The following is a 19,558-nucleotide window of genomic DNA, read 5'->3' as shown; positions in this document are numbered from 1 at the left end:
TTTTAGTCAGAACTCTAACATACCATACATTCTAAAAACTAATAGCGCATTTTACTGTCGCAATTAAAAGAAATAATTTTTTTAGTAAGCTTTAATTTAATTTTTTATGTTAATCATTACTGGTATAAGTCAAAGTAATCAATATTTCATATAAATATTGAAATTTAAATACTGAATTAATTTAAATACTTATTATATATATTTTAATACGAATACTTAATTTTTTAATTATGATAAACATAGGATATATAAAATGCTGTATGCAGTCGAATGTCGTAATAGCGAACTCCAAGAGAAAGGAGAAATCCCTTCGTTATTACGAAATTTCGTTATAAAGGAATTCCAGGTTTTTAGCTGGTTTTTTTGTTCCAGATTCCAGGTTTTTGAACTTATCTGGGGGACTAGAAAAATGTTCGTTAAAACGAGATTTTTTTGCTATAACGGCATTCGTTAAAACGGGATTCGACTGTATAAATATTTATAATATTTTTCAGGTATTTCGATATTATATATTTTTAAATTGTTATAAAGTTATGTTTTTAGTTTAAAAAATATATATATTTAATGGGTATACGTGTATTATTGCCGGATATTGCACATTGGAATTATGACAAAAAAGTAGAAAAACAAAACTATGATGAATTATATAGAAATTTAAGGAAACAGTTGTTTTCCGGATATTATGCTGAGGTGAACCAGGAAAAAAAGTCATCACGTCTCCGCCGGGACTTGAACCCAGCTCCCCTTGCATACCGGGCAAACATGCTACCAGCTACACCACTGGAGATATGATCCTGCCTTCCTTATATCACGCACTGTGGCGTGAGGCGCCACATCTACCTCTATCCAGAAAAAAAAAACCATATATCTCTCTCTATATAGAAATTTTTGAATGTACAGTCGAATCCATTTTAACGAATACCGTTATAGCAAAAATCTCGTTTTAACGAACACTTTTCTAGTCCCGCAGATAAGTTTTCATATATATAATGCAAAAACCTGGAATTCCTTTATAATGAAATTTCGTTATAACAAAGTGATATCTCCTGCCTCTTGGAGTTTGTTATAACGGGCTTCGGCTGTATGAATGTAAAAGTGGAAAAAAAAAGTGTGAAGTGGAAATTTTCAAATATTTAGTGATTGAACTATTGGGGACTGGGACTGTTCGGATAACTGATTTTCACGGATAACCGATCATTTACGGAAAAAAAATACATAGCACCAGTATCAAAGGTGCATTATGAAACAAAGAAATAGTGATATTAAATCCAAAACTGTATATATTTTGTATCATTTTGGGGAACACATAATTTAGGGAAAGCATTTGCGGCCGCTAACGGAACTTCTACGTATCGCAAATTGGAATTTCCCGACTGAAACGCTTTCGGTTAACCGTTGTTTCGGTTGATCGGTATTCGGATAATCGATGCTTTCTGTATATGCATTTTTGTGATTATAGAAAGAAAAAAAAACGATCAATATGAGTCGAATATTCATGAAAAGAAAATTTTTTTAACATCTGGGAAGAGTGAAGGTTTTTCCTAATACTTATGTAGTGAAAATTTTAAAATGTTTAATAATGAAAAATATTATGTTCAAAATTCTCAAATATTTATGAAGAGAAAAATAGATAAATGGAAATATATTGTGAAATGGAAATTTTCAAATATTGAATTGAAAATTATTCATCGTAAAAACAAAATTCAAAACATTCGGTCATAACAAAATTATGAACTGAAAATTTTCTAATACTTATAAGTAGAAAAATATCCTGAATCAGAAATTTCTTGATACTTAATGAATAGAGAAATATTCTGAATTAGAAATTTCCTAATGTTCACGAATTGGTAACCTCCAAATATTCATGAATTGATGAAAAATTTAGAAGTATTTAAGAACTGAAAATTATTCTAGCAAATAAAATTATTATTTAGAAAAATAAAAAATGAAAATGTGAAAGTTTTCAGATATTAATAAACTTAAATTTTTGTTACAGATTTCCGTATTTATCAAAAAGTAAAACAAAAATTATGAATTAAAATTTTTTTCAATTATTCATTATTTGAATACATGCAGTGAAACTGTAATAACAATGCTCAAGGGACCGATGGAATATATTAACATTATGGGATGGGTAGTGGGACACACATCGTAGAGTAATACCGTTATACATGCAATTATTGTTATATAGAGGGTAACGTTATACCAAAAATTTTCATTTTCATTTCAAATACATCGGTAAAAAGGTACGATTCAGGAAAAGAAAGTTAAAACTCTCTCCTTATAAGGAATTACTATTCACGTGGATAAAATAATCCACAAAGAAGGTTACTAGGTGTCATTCCCAACAACCTTTGCGTATAATCATCATGTACACACATAAACCACAAAATAAAACTGAACACGCTGGATTCTCACAGGTGCTCACCATGCAAATCATCTACACGTTACCACGGAGATGATTATCCAGATTTTCTCCGCCAAAATCTTGTTTTTTTCTATAATATCTACGGACGATAACATTATTCTTAAAAAAAAATGAAAAGAAAATGGTACAATCTTTTCATTTTCCACCTCCTCCTTCTTGAAGTACGTACATAACAGTGTATATTCGACGATATGTTGGAAACAACGTATCCAAAAAAACTCCTCCCAGGAAGAAAACCCATGAAGAAAAAGAGAAGATATTGCCCTCACGCATGAGTTGGCAAATCCTCGATTAGTTAAACAAGGGCAATTTCAAGAGACGCTTTTAAAACAAAAATCGCGAAAGATACGTATATACCATGTCGAAATCATCGATACGCGTACATGCAAGACGCGTACATCCAAATCGCGTATGGAAGGAGACATGGCCGCCGCCTAAATTCAGGAAATAGGCTTCAGCAGTGTTTCATCAGTGGATACTGAATGACTGACTGACTGACGATGGATTTTTCTTTTTCTATCATCTTTGGCTCAAGACCTTGTCATAGTCAACCAACCAGACAGAGAAGATTCGTCGATTTTGTTTTTATGTAGGCTATTTTCTTTTATCTGTAGATGCTAATCAAATTGGCAGACCTGGAACTACCCGAGGCTGTTTTGGCCCATGGATGGAAACTTAAAGCCATGCATGCGCATACCGAGAATTATCGGTGCTCCCTTCCTTTTTATATTGATCTAAATTACTCTTCCATCACGTTTTATCTACTTGCCGTGATCTCACTTTTGGGAGGAATTTGGGAGAATTTCAGTGGTTTTTCTCCTATTCATCGCATGGTGTTGCTGGATAATATGAATACATGGTATTTCCTCGTTTGTGTGGTTTCTATCTTGAGATATCTTTGTATTTTGTGCCTAGTGGCTATTATCAGTCGGTGGTCTTTTATTTGGAATGCCTAGTTTATCGGGCCTATGGTTTATTGCGCACTTGTCGAATGTCCCGGTTTCGTTGGCTCTCTGGGTTACACATGAGAACTATTCTACTGAGTGAAAACCCGATTAGCTGAAAGTCTTATTCCAGTCCAACTAGGGCAAAAAAAAAATTTTTTTTTTAAAGTTTCATACTGTTGATCAGTGGTTCTCAACATGGGGGTTATATAACACCCTTGAGGTCATGGGATATTCTAAGAGTGCCACGGGTGAAAAGCAGATGAAAGGCGAGCCACAGGGAGCTGTGACGAAAAGTAAAGCTTTTAGGTAAAAATGTGGTGGGAAAAAATATGACTTCTTTGAGAATCCAGCAGAGCTGTCCATAGAACTGGAGTCATCTTTACCCATTTGTTCATGTGAGCGTCATATCCATTGGAGGCCTACCATGATCAAATTTGGAACTGATTTTTAAATGTACGTATGCAAATTGTTATTTTCAGCATTTTAAGTATGGGAGGGGGGAGACCCAGAAGATCACTTTGTCCGGGATCCGTGATGGTGAAAAGGCCATGCAGCATAATAATAATACCCTCACAAAAAGGAAGCTCATTGAACTGTAGCCCAGGGTAGGTGCGAACCCAGTGTGATGTATCGGGAGGCTCGGTTTACGTAGGCTCGTTTGAGCGTAGGCTCATTAGATCGTCCTAAATTTTTCACAGTACTACCTTCCCAATATAATTTTGTTCTTGAGAGGGAATTATTAGAGTTTTTGAAGGAGTTTCTCGTAACCGATGATGGAATTTTAATAGTTTATAAAATTATTATCCTATGTGAATGTTGATGAAGTTGTAATTTGTAGTCGTTTTATACAGATCCAGGATAGATTAATTGGATGATTCGAACTTTTTTCCCCAGTGATCTAGGGTTTCGGATTAACCAAGTTCGATTGTATTTGTGTCGACAATAATGTTGGAATAATTATTGTTTCATTGATGTCCATCGAAATACTTATCTTCATCCGTAACCGCGTATCAATGTCATGAAGGGGAGGAGAGAGAAAAAAATAGATGTGTACGTTCATCGGAGAGAACTGTCACAACTTCATTTATCGATTATCTCGATAATCGGTGATTGAAGTGACAACGTGTCAATAAAATTTGAAAGTAACCCTTCGATATGGCTATAAAGCTATGTGAAGTCTGATGGAGGATCTTCAGGACGGTTCTGACAACTTCGGATACGGTTTATATGTGAGTGACATGTCAATTATTTTCTGATTGAGTCACGTGTGTGCGCGTCTCTTCTTCCATCTTAAAAAGAATATAATGAAATTTTTGCTTTCTTTACGATTGTTATCATATACAGGTGGTTTAAATCACTCTAGACCCCAGATTTTCGCTCATGAAAATCAAAACTATAGGTCATAATATGATTAGACTGGATACGGACACACCTCGGTGTGTGCGACAAGGATGTTCACTCACCCTTTAGGAGAGTGCGGGCCACTTCAATGATTCGAAAACGTTTAGACAGCTATTTTGGTGATTTAGAACTGCTCTGTGGGTAACTTAAGCTATCTGTATATAGGCCACAAATCCATTTAGGTGACCTGAAAATGTGCCTCGGGTCACTTAGGTGATCTATAAATGTGCCTCGAGTAACCTAAGTGACCTGTAAACATGCCGCAGGTCACTAAGGTGATCTGAAAATGTGCCATAGGACACTTAGGTGATCTGTAACTGCTCCGCGGGTCACTTGAGTGATCTGGAAATGTGCAGCGAGTCACTTACGTGATCTGAAACTATGCCGCGGGCCACATAAGTGATCTGAAAATGTACCGCGGGTGACTTATGTGCTCTGCAACTGTGCAGTGGGTCATTTCAAGTGATCTCGGTGTGGGTAAATACAAAACTTTTGATTTGAAGAATATTCTGCCGGATGAATGCAAAATTTTTTATTTGAAAATTTTATTTTGCGAATAAATGCATGATTCCCAATTTGGACATTTTGGGGGGGGGGGGGAGGAATTTGGATGTTTTTATTTCCGAAATTTACGTATCTCGAATATATCTAATATATATCTAGTAATGTAATATACATCTAAATTATGACGAATAATTTGATTGTTATAAGCGAAAATAGTGTTGGTGAAAACCCTTTATACACAATTTACTCCATTCTGAACATGGATAAAATTTCTAAAAAAGACATTTTTCTTTCAGATTCGCGGACATGCTCTTCAGTTTTGCGTCAAGTCAAGAGCTGTACCATCTCATGAATGTTCTGTCGAAAAAGGACAATCGTGCGTAATGGTTGATTCTGCCCAACGTTTTGGCAACAAAAGCTTGAATGCATGAACAGTGTGTGAATACGGGAACATTCACATTAAAGGTATGGTAAAACATCCTTTTTTTTGAGTATTTTTCATTCTGCTCTTATACAGATGAAACTAAATAAAAAAAATTAGAGCAATGGTTATTCTAAAGAGGGCATTACACATTATACACAGAGGAGCATTCATGGTTTTGTGGCCTGCGGGCTACACGAATTTGCCGCCATTCTCCCATTCTAGTCTAATTTCCTTGACTACTATTTCTTCGAATTCGCCACCCTATCCTATAACGTGCTTGGTTTCCCTTCCTCTCCTGGAAAAGTACACTCGTGTTTCTAAGTCTTTCTTTTTTGGTCACTTTCATGCTCACACACTTTAGTGTCAGAAAAGTCACTCTTAGAAAGTCACTCTTTCGATGAATCGCATGCTTGCACATGCTCTAGGTCCCTCTTTCGGTTGCTCGCTTACATGGCTCCTTCCTGGGTCACTCTTTTGATCATTTACACAAGTTTTTGTCATCATATGCTTGCACGCATCACTCTTTTGGTGGACGTACGGTCACTCTTTTGGTGATTCACATGCTTGCACACGCTCTAGGTAACTTGCTAACCTGGTTTATCACTCTGTAGGTCACTGTTTTGGTAATTCACAAGTCACTTCTTTGGTCGTTCACATGCTTGCATACACTCTAGGTCACTCACTGACGTGGTACCTCACTCTTTGGGTCAATCTTTTGCTCACTCACGTGCTTGCAAACTCTCTAGGTTACTTTTTTGGCCACTTACTGACCTAGCCTCTAGCTGTCTGGATAGAGGCGAATTTGTAGAGGGTTATAAAAATTTCGCCACCCTCCTTTATTAATTTTCTTGGCCAAAAATTTCTCAAATTTGCTAACCCTCTGAACTTTCCGCCTTGGGTTATAGCCCACTAAGTCCCCCCCCCCCCTTTAAATACGCCACTGATTAATTAATCCGTCAAACTCGGAAAGTCGTCTTGAGAGTCCGGGGCTCCGCCTCTGATTTCATATATATAGTGGAACCCGCTTATAAAGTTTCACCAAAAAATCGTTTAGAAATAACTTTAGAATTAATTTTCGAAATAATTTCAAAATTACGTATAGAAATAATTTCGGAACTAACTTTAAAAATGATTTGAAAATTACGTCTAAAAAAATAATTTCGAAATTAATTTTTGAAATAATTAAAAAAAAATTACGTATTAATAATTATTTAATAATTCGGTTTGAAAATAATTTCTGAATTCATGGAAGTAGTTTCAGATTTTTTTTTCCATTTCCTTCTAAAATAATTTAAAATAATTTTTAGAATAAATGAAAAATAATTTAAGGATGAGAGAACAAAAAGTAGAAAAATAACCTAAGAATTAATTAAAATTGAATTCAGTGTTAATAAATATAAATGATAATTCTCTCTCCACTCTCCCAACGAAAGAGAAGGAAATAATTTCAGATTGAATAACTTAATTCATAAAAAATACATTTATGCCCTAAAAAAACTAAAAATATGCCTCAAAAACGTAAAAGTATCCTTTTATAAATAGGCTGACCATATTTCGTCCACAAAAATTATGAAAATCACAGGAAATTGCCAATCTCATGGTGAAAAAGAAAAATGTCAAAGGTACACAAATAAAATTGCCAGTGGTTGCTAATATCGCCGAAAAATCCCCAATCATTGATTGCCAGAAACGATTTCGAAGGTAAATGAAATTGCCAGCTATTTCAAAAGTTGCCAACTTCGGGAAAGGAAACTGGAGAAGAGAGAGCAGCGGGAAAAATTCCTCTTCTCAAAATGTGTGTATTCTGAAATATACAAAAAATGATGGTCGAAATATCAAAATGTGCCTTAAATTTAGAAGATCATGAAATTTGTGCCCTAAAATTATTGAAAATCATGAAAAAATTCTCTATCGCGTGTAGCCAAATAGGCAAAATGCATAATTTATATACATAGTTATAGAAATCCTAGCTCTATTAATTAGTCTTCAATAATGTGGGCGTGGGGGGGGGGGGGCTCTGTTAAACTCGGAGCCCGTTGGCTCAAACGTCAAGAAATTACTGAACTACACCTAAGTATTCTAATCCAGTGTTTCCCAACCGCCGGGCCCTGATACCATTCATACCGGGCCCCCCGCGAGTGATTAGCGTTTCTTTTTCCCCTTATTCATTTTCCGTTGGTAACGTATTTGACCGGGTCTTCGACTCACAAAAATGAATGAAACCGGGCCGCGGGCTCGAAAAGGTTGAGAACCACTGCTCTAATCAGTCCGCGGATCTCAGCGTTGTTTAACCGCTGAACCGCGGACCGGCCGCGAAACATTTTGGCCAATCCTTATAGCCGCGGCATAATTTCAGATTTATTACAAATACAATAGAACTTCCTCTTTTTTAAGGACACCAACGGGACATAAAAATTCCTCCGTAAAAGAGGGGTGACCGTTAAACAGGGGGGTTTGAAATGCATACTTTTCTTATACCATGGGAAGTTATTTGGCCGTAAAAGAGGGGTGACCGCAAAAAGAGGGGTTTTACTGTGATATATCGTTTCTATATTGGTTTTTATTTCTGTCGTAGTGGTCGGCAAATTATTTCTATTTATTTTTTTTGCCGGCCCGCATATTGTTTCTATGTATTTATTTTTTGCCCCGGCCCGCATATTGTTTCTATTTATTTATTTTTTGCCGGCCCGCAAAAGATTAAGTTATTCCTTAGTTAAAATTTTCTAATTTCCTAAAATTTTTTCCTATTCAAAAATATTTCTCCCATTTATTAATTTTTTTTGCCGATTCTCGAATTATTTTTCTCCTACTTATTTACTTATGTCCCTGGTCCGCAAATTATTTCTCCCATTTATTTGTTTTCTTCTTTTTTGCAGAAAATATTTTTCTGCAACTTAATTTATTTTTTTCCCGGTACGCAAATTATTTTTCCTATTCATTTATTATTTTCCCTAAATTATTTATATTTTTCCCCGCGATTGGGACAAAAATTAGTTTTCTCCCATAATTTACTTTTGCCGGTCCGCATATTATTTCTCCTACTTATTTAGGTTTTGCTAATCCGCTGCTGTAGCAAGGTTGAAGAACACTGCTCTAGATACGTTTCTAAACTGCCCAGTCACAAATGCGCCAGGTATCGGGCTTAGGTATTCAGCTCATATCTCGTAAGGATACAGGGCTGGGCCCTGGTCGGACTGATGGGCTTTTGTACTGGTCATATATGGACTACCAGAGGCTTTCCTGAAATTCCCTGGTTTTTTTTAATGTTATAATCCAGAAATAGTTTGTGGTCGTATGGCAACAAGGCAATTTTCCATTCGCATATGTAAATCTTTGAGAATGTAAATTGACAGCACACATGTTGAACCCATGGCCCATGGGCCAAATGTGGTCCTTGGAGACATCTGATTTGGCCCGCGGCCTTAAACCTAATTTTGTAAAAATGAACGGAACGAAGCATTTCCAAATCGCTCAAGTGACTGGCGATGCAGTTCCGCATCACTTGAGTGGCCCGTGACATATTTCTAGATCCACTTAACTGACCTGCGGCACATTCTTCCAGATCACTTGAGTGACGTGGAATGCAGTTCCATAATACTTAAGTGGCCCACGGCAACTTCTTAGATAACTTAAGTGGCCCACGGCAACTTCTTAGATAACTTAATTGAACCGCAGCATATTTAGAAATCACTTAAGTGTCCCTTGCCCTATTTATGGACCATCGCGGCCCAGTTCTACAGCATTTAAGCGACTTGTGGTACATTTATAGTTCACTTATGTGATCTGTGGGGGTGCTCTTCCAGATCACTTAACCAAGCGGCCCGCGACACGTTATCAAATTAGTGAAGTGGCCCGCACTCTCCTAAATGTTGAACACTCTTGATTTACAGGGTTTTAGATATTGAATCCCCGAACTAAGAAACATTCCCTGTATACATGCTGTATTTCGTTCACTTTAATATCAATAATCTGGGATATTTCGGCCAATGTCCGAACTCTGACCAGTTCAGAAAGTGACCCGACTTTGAACATTGCCCATGAAACGTAGCATAGGCCTATACTGTGAAACCCCTCTTAACGGATACCCCTCAGATGCTGTCACCATTTTTTTACGGACGAATAATAATTTCCACGTGTATAAAAAGTATGCATTTCAAACCCCCGATTAACGGTCATCCCTCTTTTTTCGGACGAATTTTTTTTTTTGTCCGCAAAAGAGAGGTTTTACTGTAGGCTACTTGAGAAGGAGGTAAAAAATGATAATTTTTAGTTGGTACGAGCCAACCAAGCACACCATTAATTCAATGCATTGTCTCTTAACAGGTAATTGACGTGTAATTATGTCATTGTTTGGAAATTTCCTCCCGGTGAAAGATGAAATAAAATGTAGAAAATTACTATAATTATGTATTTGAACAATAGCTATATTTAACAGAGATATTTTAATTATGTTTGTGTGATGCCAGTCTGTAATAAACTGAAGTACGGATCCAGATATTTTTTTATTGCGTCGATTCGAAACGAATCCGATAGTTTACTGATTGCGTGACGATCACCAAGCATTTTAGTGATATTTAATAGAAATTAATTATTGTCGTCTGTTCAAATAAAGTACAAAAATGTGCACATTGTTAATAATTGAACTAAAACTTACACTGTAGTGTCGAATAAAAATCTAAATTATTTTTTACGAATGATTTTCCCCCCAAAAAAACACTTTCAGCAACAATGGTTTCTCCAAACGAAACTTCTAGGGAAAAACTTTTTCAATCAATATTTTGAGTAAAACGATGCTTTTTTCCCAAGAAATACTCTCTACAACGATGATTTTTCAATACAAAACTTCCGGGGCAAAAAACTTTTCCAAACAATATTCTAAGTGACAATGCTTTTTCTCCAAGAAATATTCCCAATAACAATGTTTTTTTCCAAATGGAACTTCGAGGAAAAAACTTTTCCAGACAAGGATAAAAACTTTTCTCAGGCAGTATTTTGACTGACAATGCTTTTCTCTCAAGAAATACTCCCAACAACATTGTTTTTCCAGACAAAAATTAGAGCAACAATTATGATAAAAAATCCATTAAAAAACAACAACAATTTCAAAACTGCTCAGCGGGTATCTCCATGGTTAATGCTAACAATACGTTGGTTATCCATAGTTTATGCAAATAATGCGTCGGGTATCCATGGTTTACTTGAACAATACGTCGGGTATCCATGATTTACTTGAGCAATACGTTGGGTATCCATTGTTTACTTGAACAATACGTTAGGCATTGACAGTTTGTTCAGATAATACGTCGAGTATAAATGCTTTATTCAAACAACAAGTTGAGCATCGATGGTGTATTCAAACAATACGTCGAGTATCGATGCTTTATTTAAGGGGGTTGGTGCACGCAAATTTTTCAAAAAAACACATTTTCCAATTTTTTTTTTAAATTTTTAAAATACTGTGAAATTTCCTTCGTCTAACTGTGTCCAAGTTTTTGGTCTGCCTGTACTGAAAATATTTTAATATAAACTGATGGCAAGCATCACACATGCTAATGTTTTTCACTAAAATGCGTTTTTCCCCAAAAACTGGTGTTTTGTTAGATAAGGAACATTTTTTCGAACACCACTCATTCAAATGTCGTGAAACCTTTTGTGCCTCTCAACATTAGGATTTTTCATTAAAGTTATTTAAAAAAAATTTACGGCGCAAAATGTGTTTAAATTTTGGTGATTTTTGAAAAAGTTGCATGTTGTTAAAGTTAAAATTCAAGAAAAAAAATGACCATAACTTTCAAATCGTCATAGCGTTATATACAGTTTCAAGACTGGTGGTGTTCGAAAAAAATGTTCCTTATCTAACAAAAAACACAGTTTTGAGAAAAACGCATTTTAGTGGAAAGCATTAGCATGTGTAAGGCTGGTATTACACTATAAAACTTTGATAAAAATTCTTTTATAAAACTTGAAAAATGTAACCAATAAACACATCTGTTACATTCGAGCGAACTTAACTGATCCGCCTATTGGTTGCATTTTTCAAGTTTTATAAACGAAATTTTATCAAACTTTTATAGTGTAATCCCGGCCTAATACAAGCACACACACACAGTTTATATTAAAATATTTTAAATATATTTTTAGTACAGGTAGAACAAAAATTTTAACACAGACGCAGAAAATTTCATAGTATTTGAAAATGGAAAAATTTGAGAAAATGTGGGGTTTTTTTTGTAAAATTTTTGCGTGCAGAGCAACCCTCTTAAACAATACGTTGTGTATCAAGGTCTTATTCAAACGATACATGTGAATACGTCGCGGATCTCTCAAGTTATCTGGGGGCGTTCTACAGCCCACTCAATGACTCAAGTGATATGGAACTGCACCACGAGTCACTTCTGTGATTCGGAAATTTATAGCGGGGCGCTTGAATGATCTGGAACTGTGCCATGGGCCACTAAAAAGATCTAAATGATCTGGAAATGCGGCGAAAGCCGCTCAAGTTGCTTAGAACCGTGCCATAGGCCACATAAGTGATCTGGAACTTATGTCCAATGGCGGCTCGGACCACTTTAATGATCTGGAATGTGGCCCTGACCACTTTCGTGATGTGGAGCTTAACCGCGGATCTGGTTATATATTTGTCACTTAGTTAATTTTTAAAAATTGGGTTTGAAATCACGGGCCACATGAAATAACTCCGTGGGCCTCATCTGTCCCGAGGGCCATGGGTTGAGCATATATGCTGTACAAAATTGTAAATTAGGTGGTACTTAAATTAGTGCAGCTTGTTATTCAGATCTCGTAAAGGACCCCCCCCCCCCAGATTATTTCTTCACCCGGGGGGCCCACGATACTGTGGAGAAATTTTTAAAATAATGATAACACAAAAATTACATAAGAGCCGTTCTATTATCCGCCGAAAAATTACGGTAATAATATCATAAAAATCCGAAGCGAGGCACCAATAATAAATTACTAACGGTACTTCCAATAGAGAGCAAACCGGTTTTTTTTTCTTTTGGTCGTAAAATTCAGATCTCATGTTTAATGAATCATGAGTGAAAAAAATTATTATTCACTGCTTCTCGAATTCATTTTTATTTGATATGCGTGTTATACAATATAGAACCGGTATTATAATGAGACAGCCGGCAAACGTGAGATTTGAGTCCTTTTCGTGAGGTTTCAGGATCCTACTACTAGATGGCGCCTGGAGTAGCGCCGACTATAATAACCCCTCTCCCGCATCTAAAATCCAATTCTCCTTAAAAATAATAATTTTCAATTATTAATTATTTAAATTTTGGGGGATTTTGTGTGCTCGATGCGTCAATGCTTGACGAAGCATCGATTCACATCCATCTGAGCTGTTATTAGGATTACCCATAGGCGGAGAGACTTGGAAGTCTGGGGGATGGGGGGCACGATGATGATGATACCAATTCATACGTACACGTACACATTAGATCTGCCCACTCCACTTTTGACGCTGGATTGCCCCCGCCCCCCCCCGTATCTCCGCCCATGGGATTACCTTAACCCATTTTTGACCGCTTCAAAGCCGTAGCGGGCCTTCTTAGAAACCCGGGGCAGACTTTTTTTTCTTGGGCTCCTCCCCCCCGAAAGGTTGTGGGGGCCTCATTCATATGACTCGGGGCACTGGGGCAGTGCCGTGGTTGCCCCAGACTAATTACGGGTCTGGATCTCTCCTCCTGACTGACCATTCACGACCAAATGACAAAAATTTTTATGTATATAATAACTGGCTATTTAAATAACATGTTTGAGAAGTTTCAAAAAATTTGATAGTGATTTAGCATGTTTTTCTTTGTAATTAATGTAAATTTCCTATTGAATAACTTTTTAATTAATATGAATTGACTTAATTTAATTACAATAATTATTAATTACGATTTTGGGAAACCTTTATGCATCATATGAGGAAAAAAACTTCAAGATCGAAAATCAGGATAAAATTTCTAAAAATTTCATTTTGATTCCAAAAATTTTATTTCGTGCAAAAATTTGCATGAAAAACTAATCGAATTTTTTTTTTTAAACAGTGTTGAGTAAATACCCCGTCAGTGAAAAATGAGTTTAAACAGTGGCGTCGGAGCCGGATAGTTGGGGCAGGGGCCCCTCTGGGCACTCAAAGGTCTGAAACATTTCCGACGCCCCTGACTTTAAATAAATAATTTCAGGATAAATATGAAAAAACAGTTTGGATATATATTAGGAAAAAACACAAAATAGGTCAAGAGAGAAGGCCTATTTTAAAGAAGTTTAGAACTGTTTTTCTCAAACACTGGGCCGGGGTTCAGTACAGGGCCCTCACGTCAGTCAAACCAGGCCATGTGAGCGTTTACCATCATTAATTCTGGATTTTCTTGAATTCTGGAATTTTTTCTCTCATTAATTCTGAACTTTCAACATTCTGAGATTTCCTCTCATTAATTTTGGATTTTCTTCAATTCTGAATTTTTTCTCCCGTTAATTCTGGATTTCCTTCAATATTCTGAATTTTTTTCTCTCTCTAATTCTTGATTTTCTTGAATTCTGCAATTTTTTCTCTCATTAATTCTGAATTTTCACCAATTCTCGATTTTTTTTCCTCTGATTAATCCTCAATTTTCATTAATGAGTATAATTTTTACAGCATTCCCGTATATTACTGAATATAATATATGAATCTTTAGATGACGATACCCTCACCCCCACAAAATATGTAAAATCGGGGCTTTGCACTGGGCCCCCCCGTCTCACAAATGACGCCCTGCTCCCTGAAGTTAACCACACGGACATATATACGCTACTCAAAACAATTAGCGGAATGTAGTTTTAATTTGTGATTTTTGGGATGCGGTAGCCCAGGTGTATAAGGTACCCGCCTAAAGCACCAAATGATGTTTAGAGGTGTCATTTGTCAGAAACATTCCTGACACGGGGGGGGGGGGGGGTACAACAGGAACAACGGCGACATGATCGCAGGAAAAAGATCCTACTGCAGAGATTCCTATTTATAGCACTCTATTTCCACACCTTTCAGCAATTTTATCAGTAAATAGCAAATTGCATTTGAAGCAATAAAAATTGCAATTTTTGGCAAAATTTAGCGAAAACCCATAATTAGGATCGCATTTTTCTGCATTCTCTTCGATGGTGTATGGTAAACCTAAGCGTAAAGGTATAATTTTATTTGAACTACATGGGTATATTACTAATATCAATTACAACTGGTGAATAATTTTATCATGCGTGCCCGTGAACCACCATCGTCACGGGCCATAGGTTGAGAAACGCTTTGCTCTACAAGAAGCCACACTTGACTTTTCTCGATCAAGTTATTAAACAACAAATTTTTAGCTAGAGTGCATTGAGTGCAATTTTTTGGAATTTTTATTACGATTGGCGTACTTTTGATGACAATTGGCGATGCCCCGTATTTTAAAGATTGTTATTTAAGGTCCCACACAAATTACCGAATTTTATTCTTCTCAATGAAATATGGTCATCAGATCATTTGAATATTTTTTCCGTGAAATGCATTTTTGTTTTCTGCTATTTCTAGCAGCCCTTTATTTCCACTCCCTTGAGCAATTTTAGCAGTAATTAGTAAATTGCATTTTGGAAAATTTAATGCATCCCCTAATACGCGGATCGCATTTTTTTTGCATTCTTTTCGATGATGTATGGTAAACCTAAGTATTGAACCCGTATGGATGTTACTAATATCAAATACAACGGGTGAATAATTTCATCAAGTCTGCCTGCGGACCACCTATGCTATGTTCCGCGGACCGCAAGTTGGGAAACGCTGAATTATCCGAGAATGCCTATTACGTTATTGTTACGTGGATAGTCGGTGAGCTGAAAGCAATGGTAGAGAATGATCGGCAGTGAATGCAATGTGTGATGGTAATTTTTTTCCGCCATTTTTTTGTGTCTACTTCTCGTCTTTCTTTTTTATTTGCTTTCTAAGGCGGAAAAATTGTGAATTTTATTCACGTTCGAATCTACTTGAATCGGATTCGACAAGGAGACCGAGGAAGTGTCGGAGGGTCGACAACGAGTTCTCTTTCTGTGGCCCCCAGAGAGACATTCCCACTGCCTTTTCTAGATATTATTTTATATGTCATTATCAAACTGTCCTCCCTACACTCTCCAACCAAGGACTCGTCTCACATCCTCTTTCTCTCTTTCTCTGTACTGCATTTATATGTGACGGAAAGCTCATCTCCGTGTGTGTGTGTGCTTCCATCTTGTGAATTTGGAGTTTTGTCTTGAAGGTAAAAAAGACCAGGCATCATATTAAATGGGAAAAGAGGGTGGTGGTTGGGAAATGTGCAAGAGATACAATAACATGGTGGCCGCGAAGATGACAGATGACATTGGGAGCTACGCATGGTTGAGTAACGTCGCGTTGCACGGTCCCGTGGCTTCTGTGCTACTCCTTGCTGTATATTTTCAAACCTCTACGACTCTGTTATGGATTGCCGAAATCTGTAATATCGAAGTCGGGCCTAGATGAGATTATGCAATTTTTAACACTCTCCCTGCTGTGTGATTGACGCATAAGCACGTCATTGCCTTTGTCGTTTCTCGTGGTAACGATGATGCATTGAGTTCTTATCCGAGTGACTTCGGTGTCTTGAGGTGGAATGTAATTAGCTACCTGGTAGTCATGGGGCGCAGGGCCGTAACAAGGGCGGAGAAGGTGGATCTGGTACCCTAGATCAGAGGTGGAGCGAATTTCACCCTTTAACCTCTCCTTCAGCATTACAAGGGAGGGGAACCAAAAGGCTGAAGATGAGGTTTAAGGGTTGTTTGAGAGGTTAAGTTGTGGCCCCTGCGTAAGCCTCTGTCAAGTGAGGAGCTCTAGTCTGGAAATCATATATATATATATATACACACACACCATGGGCCCCCACATCCTGGAGCAGAGCCCCTAGGCTGGGATCTTTTGTGCCTCCCCCCCCCCCTCCCCAGACAAGACTTTCACGGTTCCCTTTATGATGGATTTATAGCATGAAAAAAAACAAAAGTGATGAAAATCGTGGTTGGGGCCCCAGACCTGGAGCCATGATGTACACATGTATATAAATAGTATGGACAATATTATTTTGAAAAAGCTGTAAGAACCTTCACAAATTACTACTGCACTTTGTATCAAGTTTAAAAATACAGTAGCGCCCCCAAGTGCAGTAGGGCCAAACACAGTACAGCCAGAGGTCTTCAACCTTTTTCTAGTCACGAGCACTGCCTGTACCTATCAACAAAAGAATGTCAGTCCTTACTACAAGTTTGACCGCACACACACACATACATGAAATCGGGATGATTTTAATACTTGAATGCAATTTGCATAAGGTGTTTAATTAGGATGTTGATCAAGTGTTCGGAACACTGTGGTGCTCGCGAGCACCAGGTTGAAGATGCCTGTAGTAGCCTATGCCCAGATGATCTTTACTTGCTGGAAAAAACAACTTATGTCTTAGTAAGAATATTTTAGAAAGTATATACAGTTAAACCTCGTTAAGTCGTCATTCCGGTTAAGTCGTCGTTTTTCTTCAGACCTGTCCAGCTTTCATAGACAACAATGTTATTAAACCCTCATTTATTCGTCGCTAATTTCGGTTAACTCGTCACCGTGAAAATGTTTGAGAAAGGAACAGATAATTTCTGTGGCTTTCTTTAAAAAAATAGCTTGTTAAAAGCATTGCTATATGTTTAAAAGTCATATGTGAATATGACAAAATTAAACGTAAGCCTTATGTATCAAAAATAAGGCTTAAATAATAAAAATAATAATAAAAATGCCTTATAAAAGGAACAGTTCAAGTAATGAAAGTTACACTGGAGAAGTTCATTTTTCGACTGAAGTTTTTGAAACATTTGGGACTGTTCAAGCTAAATCTGATTTCTACATGGGGCCCCACTAATTTAGGGCTTCCAATTTAAACAAACTATCAGACATTTTTCCAAAGTTGATCTTTTAAAGTGTGATTTTCCCTACCTCGGGCTTTAATGCAAGTAATAAGAGCTCTAAAAAGGTAAAAATTTCAATTTTTTCTTTTGAAATCTATAAATTTTCTCAATATTGTAATTTTAATTCATACTATTAATAAATGTCACATTACTTTAAATTTATATGATTTTTACAATATTGCACATTGAAACTAACGGCACTCCGCTTAAGCCGTCATAATTTTTCGATAACATGAGGTGACGACTTATCGAGGTTTTACTGTATTTTGTGTTGCAATTTCTTTTTTTTTTATCGCGGCTGAAGCTGGTTTTCTGCAGCTTTTCGACTTCGACGTCGAATGCGAGCCTCTCCTTAGACAGCAAGCAGACCCTCAACATCACGAAAGGAAAATTCAAGCATTTTCCCCCATCTTCGCTTCAAAATTTGGGAGACAGGTGGCAGCACGAGAAGAGCACGAAACAAACATAAATAAGTAAGGAACTACACATCATGCACTCAGAAACACACAATTCCGGCATATACTGATTCGTTAGATATTCCGCACAGGAATGCACGTACGTTCAAGTAGTAGCAGCATGGGGCCTCCACATTCTACAGCAGGCCCCTCGGCTAGGATTTTTTGGTGGCCTCCCAGAACAGACTTTCACGGTCCCTTTTATAATGAATTTACGCGTGAAAAAAAAATTATGAGAATCACATCCAGGGGCCCACGGCTGAAACCCTGTTAGCCCCACCATTGTGGGAGCCATGAGTTGAAGTAGTCTGGAAATCAGGGTAATTTCTATGATTATTTGTCGATTTTTCTCATTTCGAATTTACTAGAAAATTGAAAAAAACCTGATAAAACTCATGGTTTTGGGGGACCCTTAGCAATAAGAACCATCACTATTGCCGTTTGTGGTAATGATGATGATGCATTGCATTTATGACCAGGGCCGTCTTAACATAACCATGGGTTCCCCGAGCAAAGTGATATTCTGGGGCTCCTAATCAGCTGAAAGCATGACCCCCCCCCCCCCCTCCACATCCTGGAGCAAGTCCTCTAGGCTTGGATATCATCGACGGACTCCTCCGTAGTGGATTCGTATCGTGAAAAAATAAAATCAGGTGAGAATCATCCCGGGCCCTTAGAAGGGAGCCCTGTCAGCTTCCAACCTTGTGGGACCCGTGTCTGAAAGTACCTACTTAAAAATTTCTATGCTTTTTCTCGAAAATGATACCACCGAATCTCAGTATCACGAGATATCATATGCACTTGAGGGTAAGGTATGTCTCTCGCATGGGCAATCGGGGCATGTGCCCAAGGTCCACAAATTTTCATTGCATCAAAATTGGCTGCCTTTTGTATTTTAGGCACAGCTCATACGCCCTTTTCTCTGTGTATGTCTCTGTCTTAAAGAAGACTACGTATATGTGGGATAACACAATTTCATGTTCGCCTGAGGCCCGAATTTATGAGGAACTGGCCCTGCTTGAAACGTCTTTCTCCCCCGAGTCGCAACCGGCTGAGCCCATGCGTCAAAATTGCACTATTCTCAAACCCCCGCAAGAAGGAAGCTCACTGAACTCTAGTCCAAGGTAGGTCTAAGTTGAAGGAACCTAACTTAATGTTAGGTTCATAGCACGTACACACGCATTCCAACAGTATCAGTTTGTTAGAAATTCCGCAGGGAATATGAACGAGGTGCATGTGTGGTTTAGTAGCCCAGGGTAGGCGTGGGCCCAAGGCGATGTGTCGGGAGGATCGATTTATTGTTTAGGTTCGCGGTGAATCGTCCTGCATTTTACAGAGACGTGTTTCTCAAATTTAGTTTGGTTCTTTGAAGATATGATCACACCCACTTTGTCTGGATCCGTGCCTGGCCCAG

General features: G+C 37.4%; 1 long non-coding RNA gene across 2 annotated transcripts in view; it reads left to right on the top strand.

Annotated features, from left to right (window-relative positions):
* Window positions 1-19,558, top strand: part of LOC149074859 (uncharacterized) — a 215,894-nt gene that overhangs the window by 182,943 nt on the left and 13,393 nt on the right. For both annotated transcript variants that reach the window (XR_016194299.1, XR_016194300.1), the window contains exon 2: window positions 5,577-5,745. This is a non-coding gene — a long non-coding RNA (uncharacterized LOC149074859). The remainder of the gene's footprint in view (window positions 1-5,576; window positions 5,746-19,558) is intronic.

This window comes from Pholcus phalangioides, unplaced genomic scaffold, assembly GCF_987345545.1.
Source record: "Pholcus phalangioides strain wild (caught in Gottingen) unplaced genomic scaffold, Ppha-v1.0 ptg000016l_1, whole genome shotgun sequence".
Taxonomy (NCBI): Eukaryota; Metazoa; Arthropoda; class Arachnida; order Araneae; family Pholcidae; genus Pholcus; species Pholcus phalangioides.
This window is presented reverse-complemented; position numbering and strand designations above follow the sequence as displayed.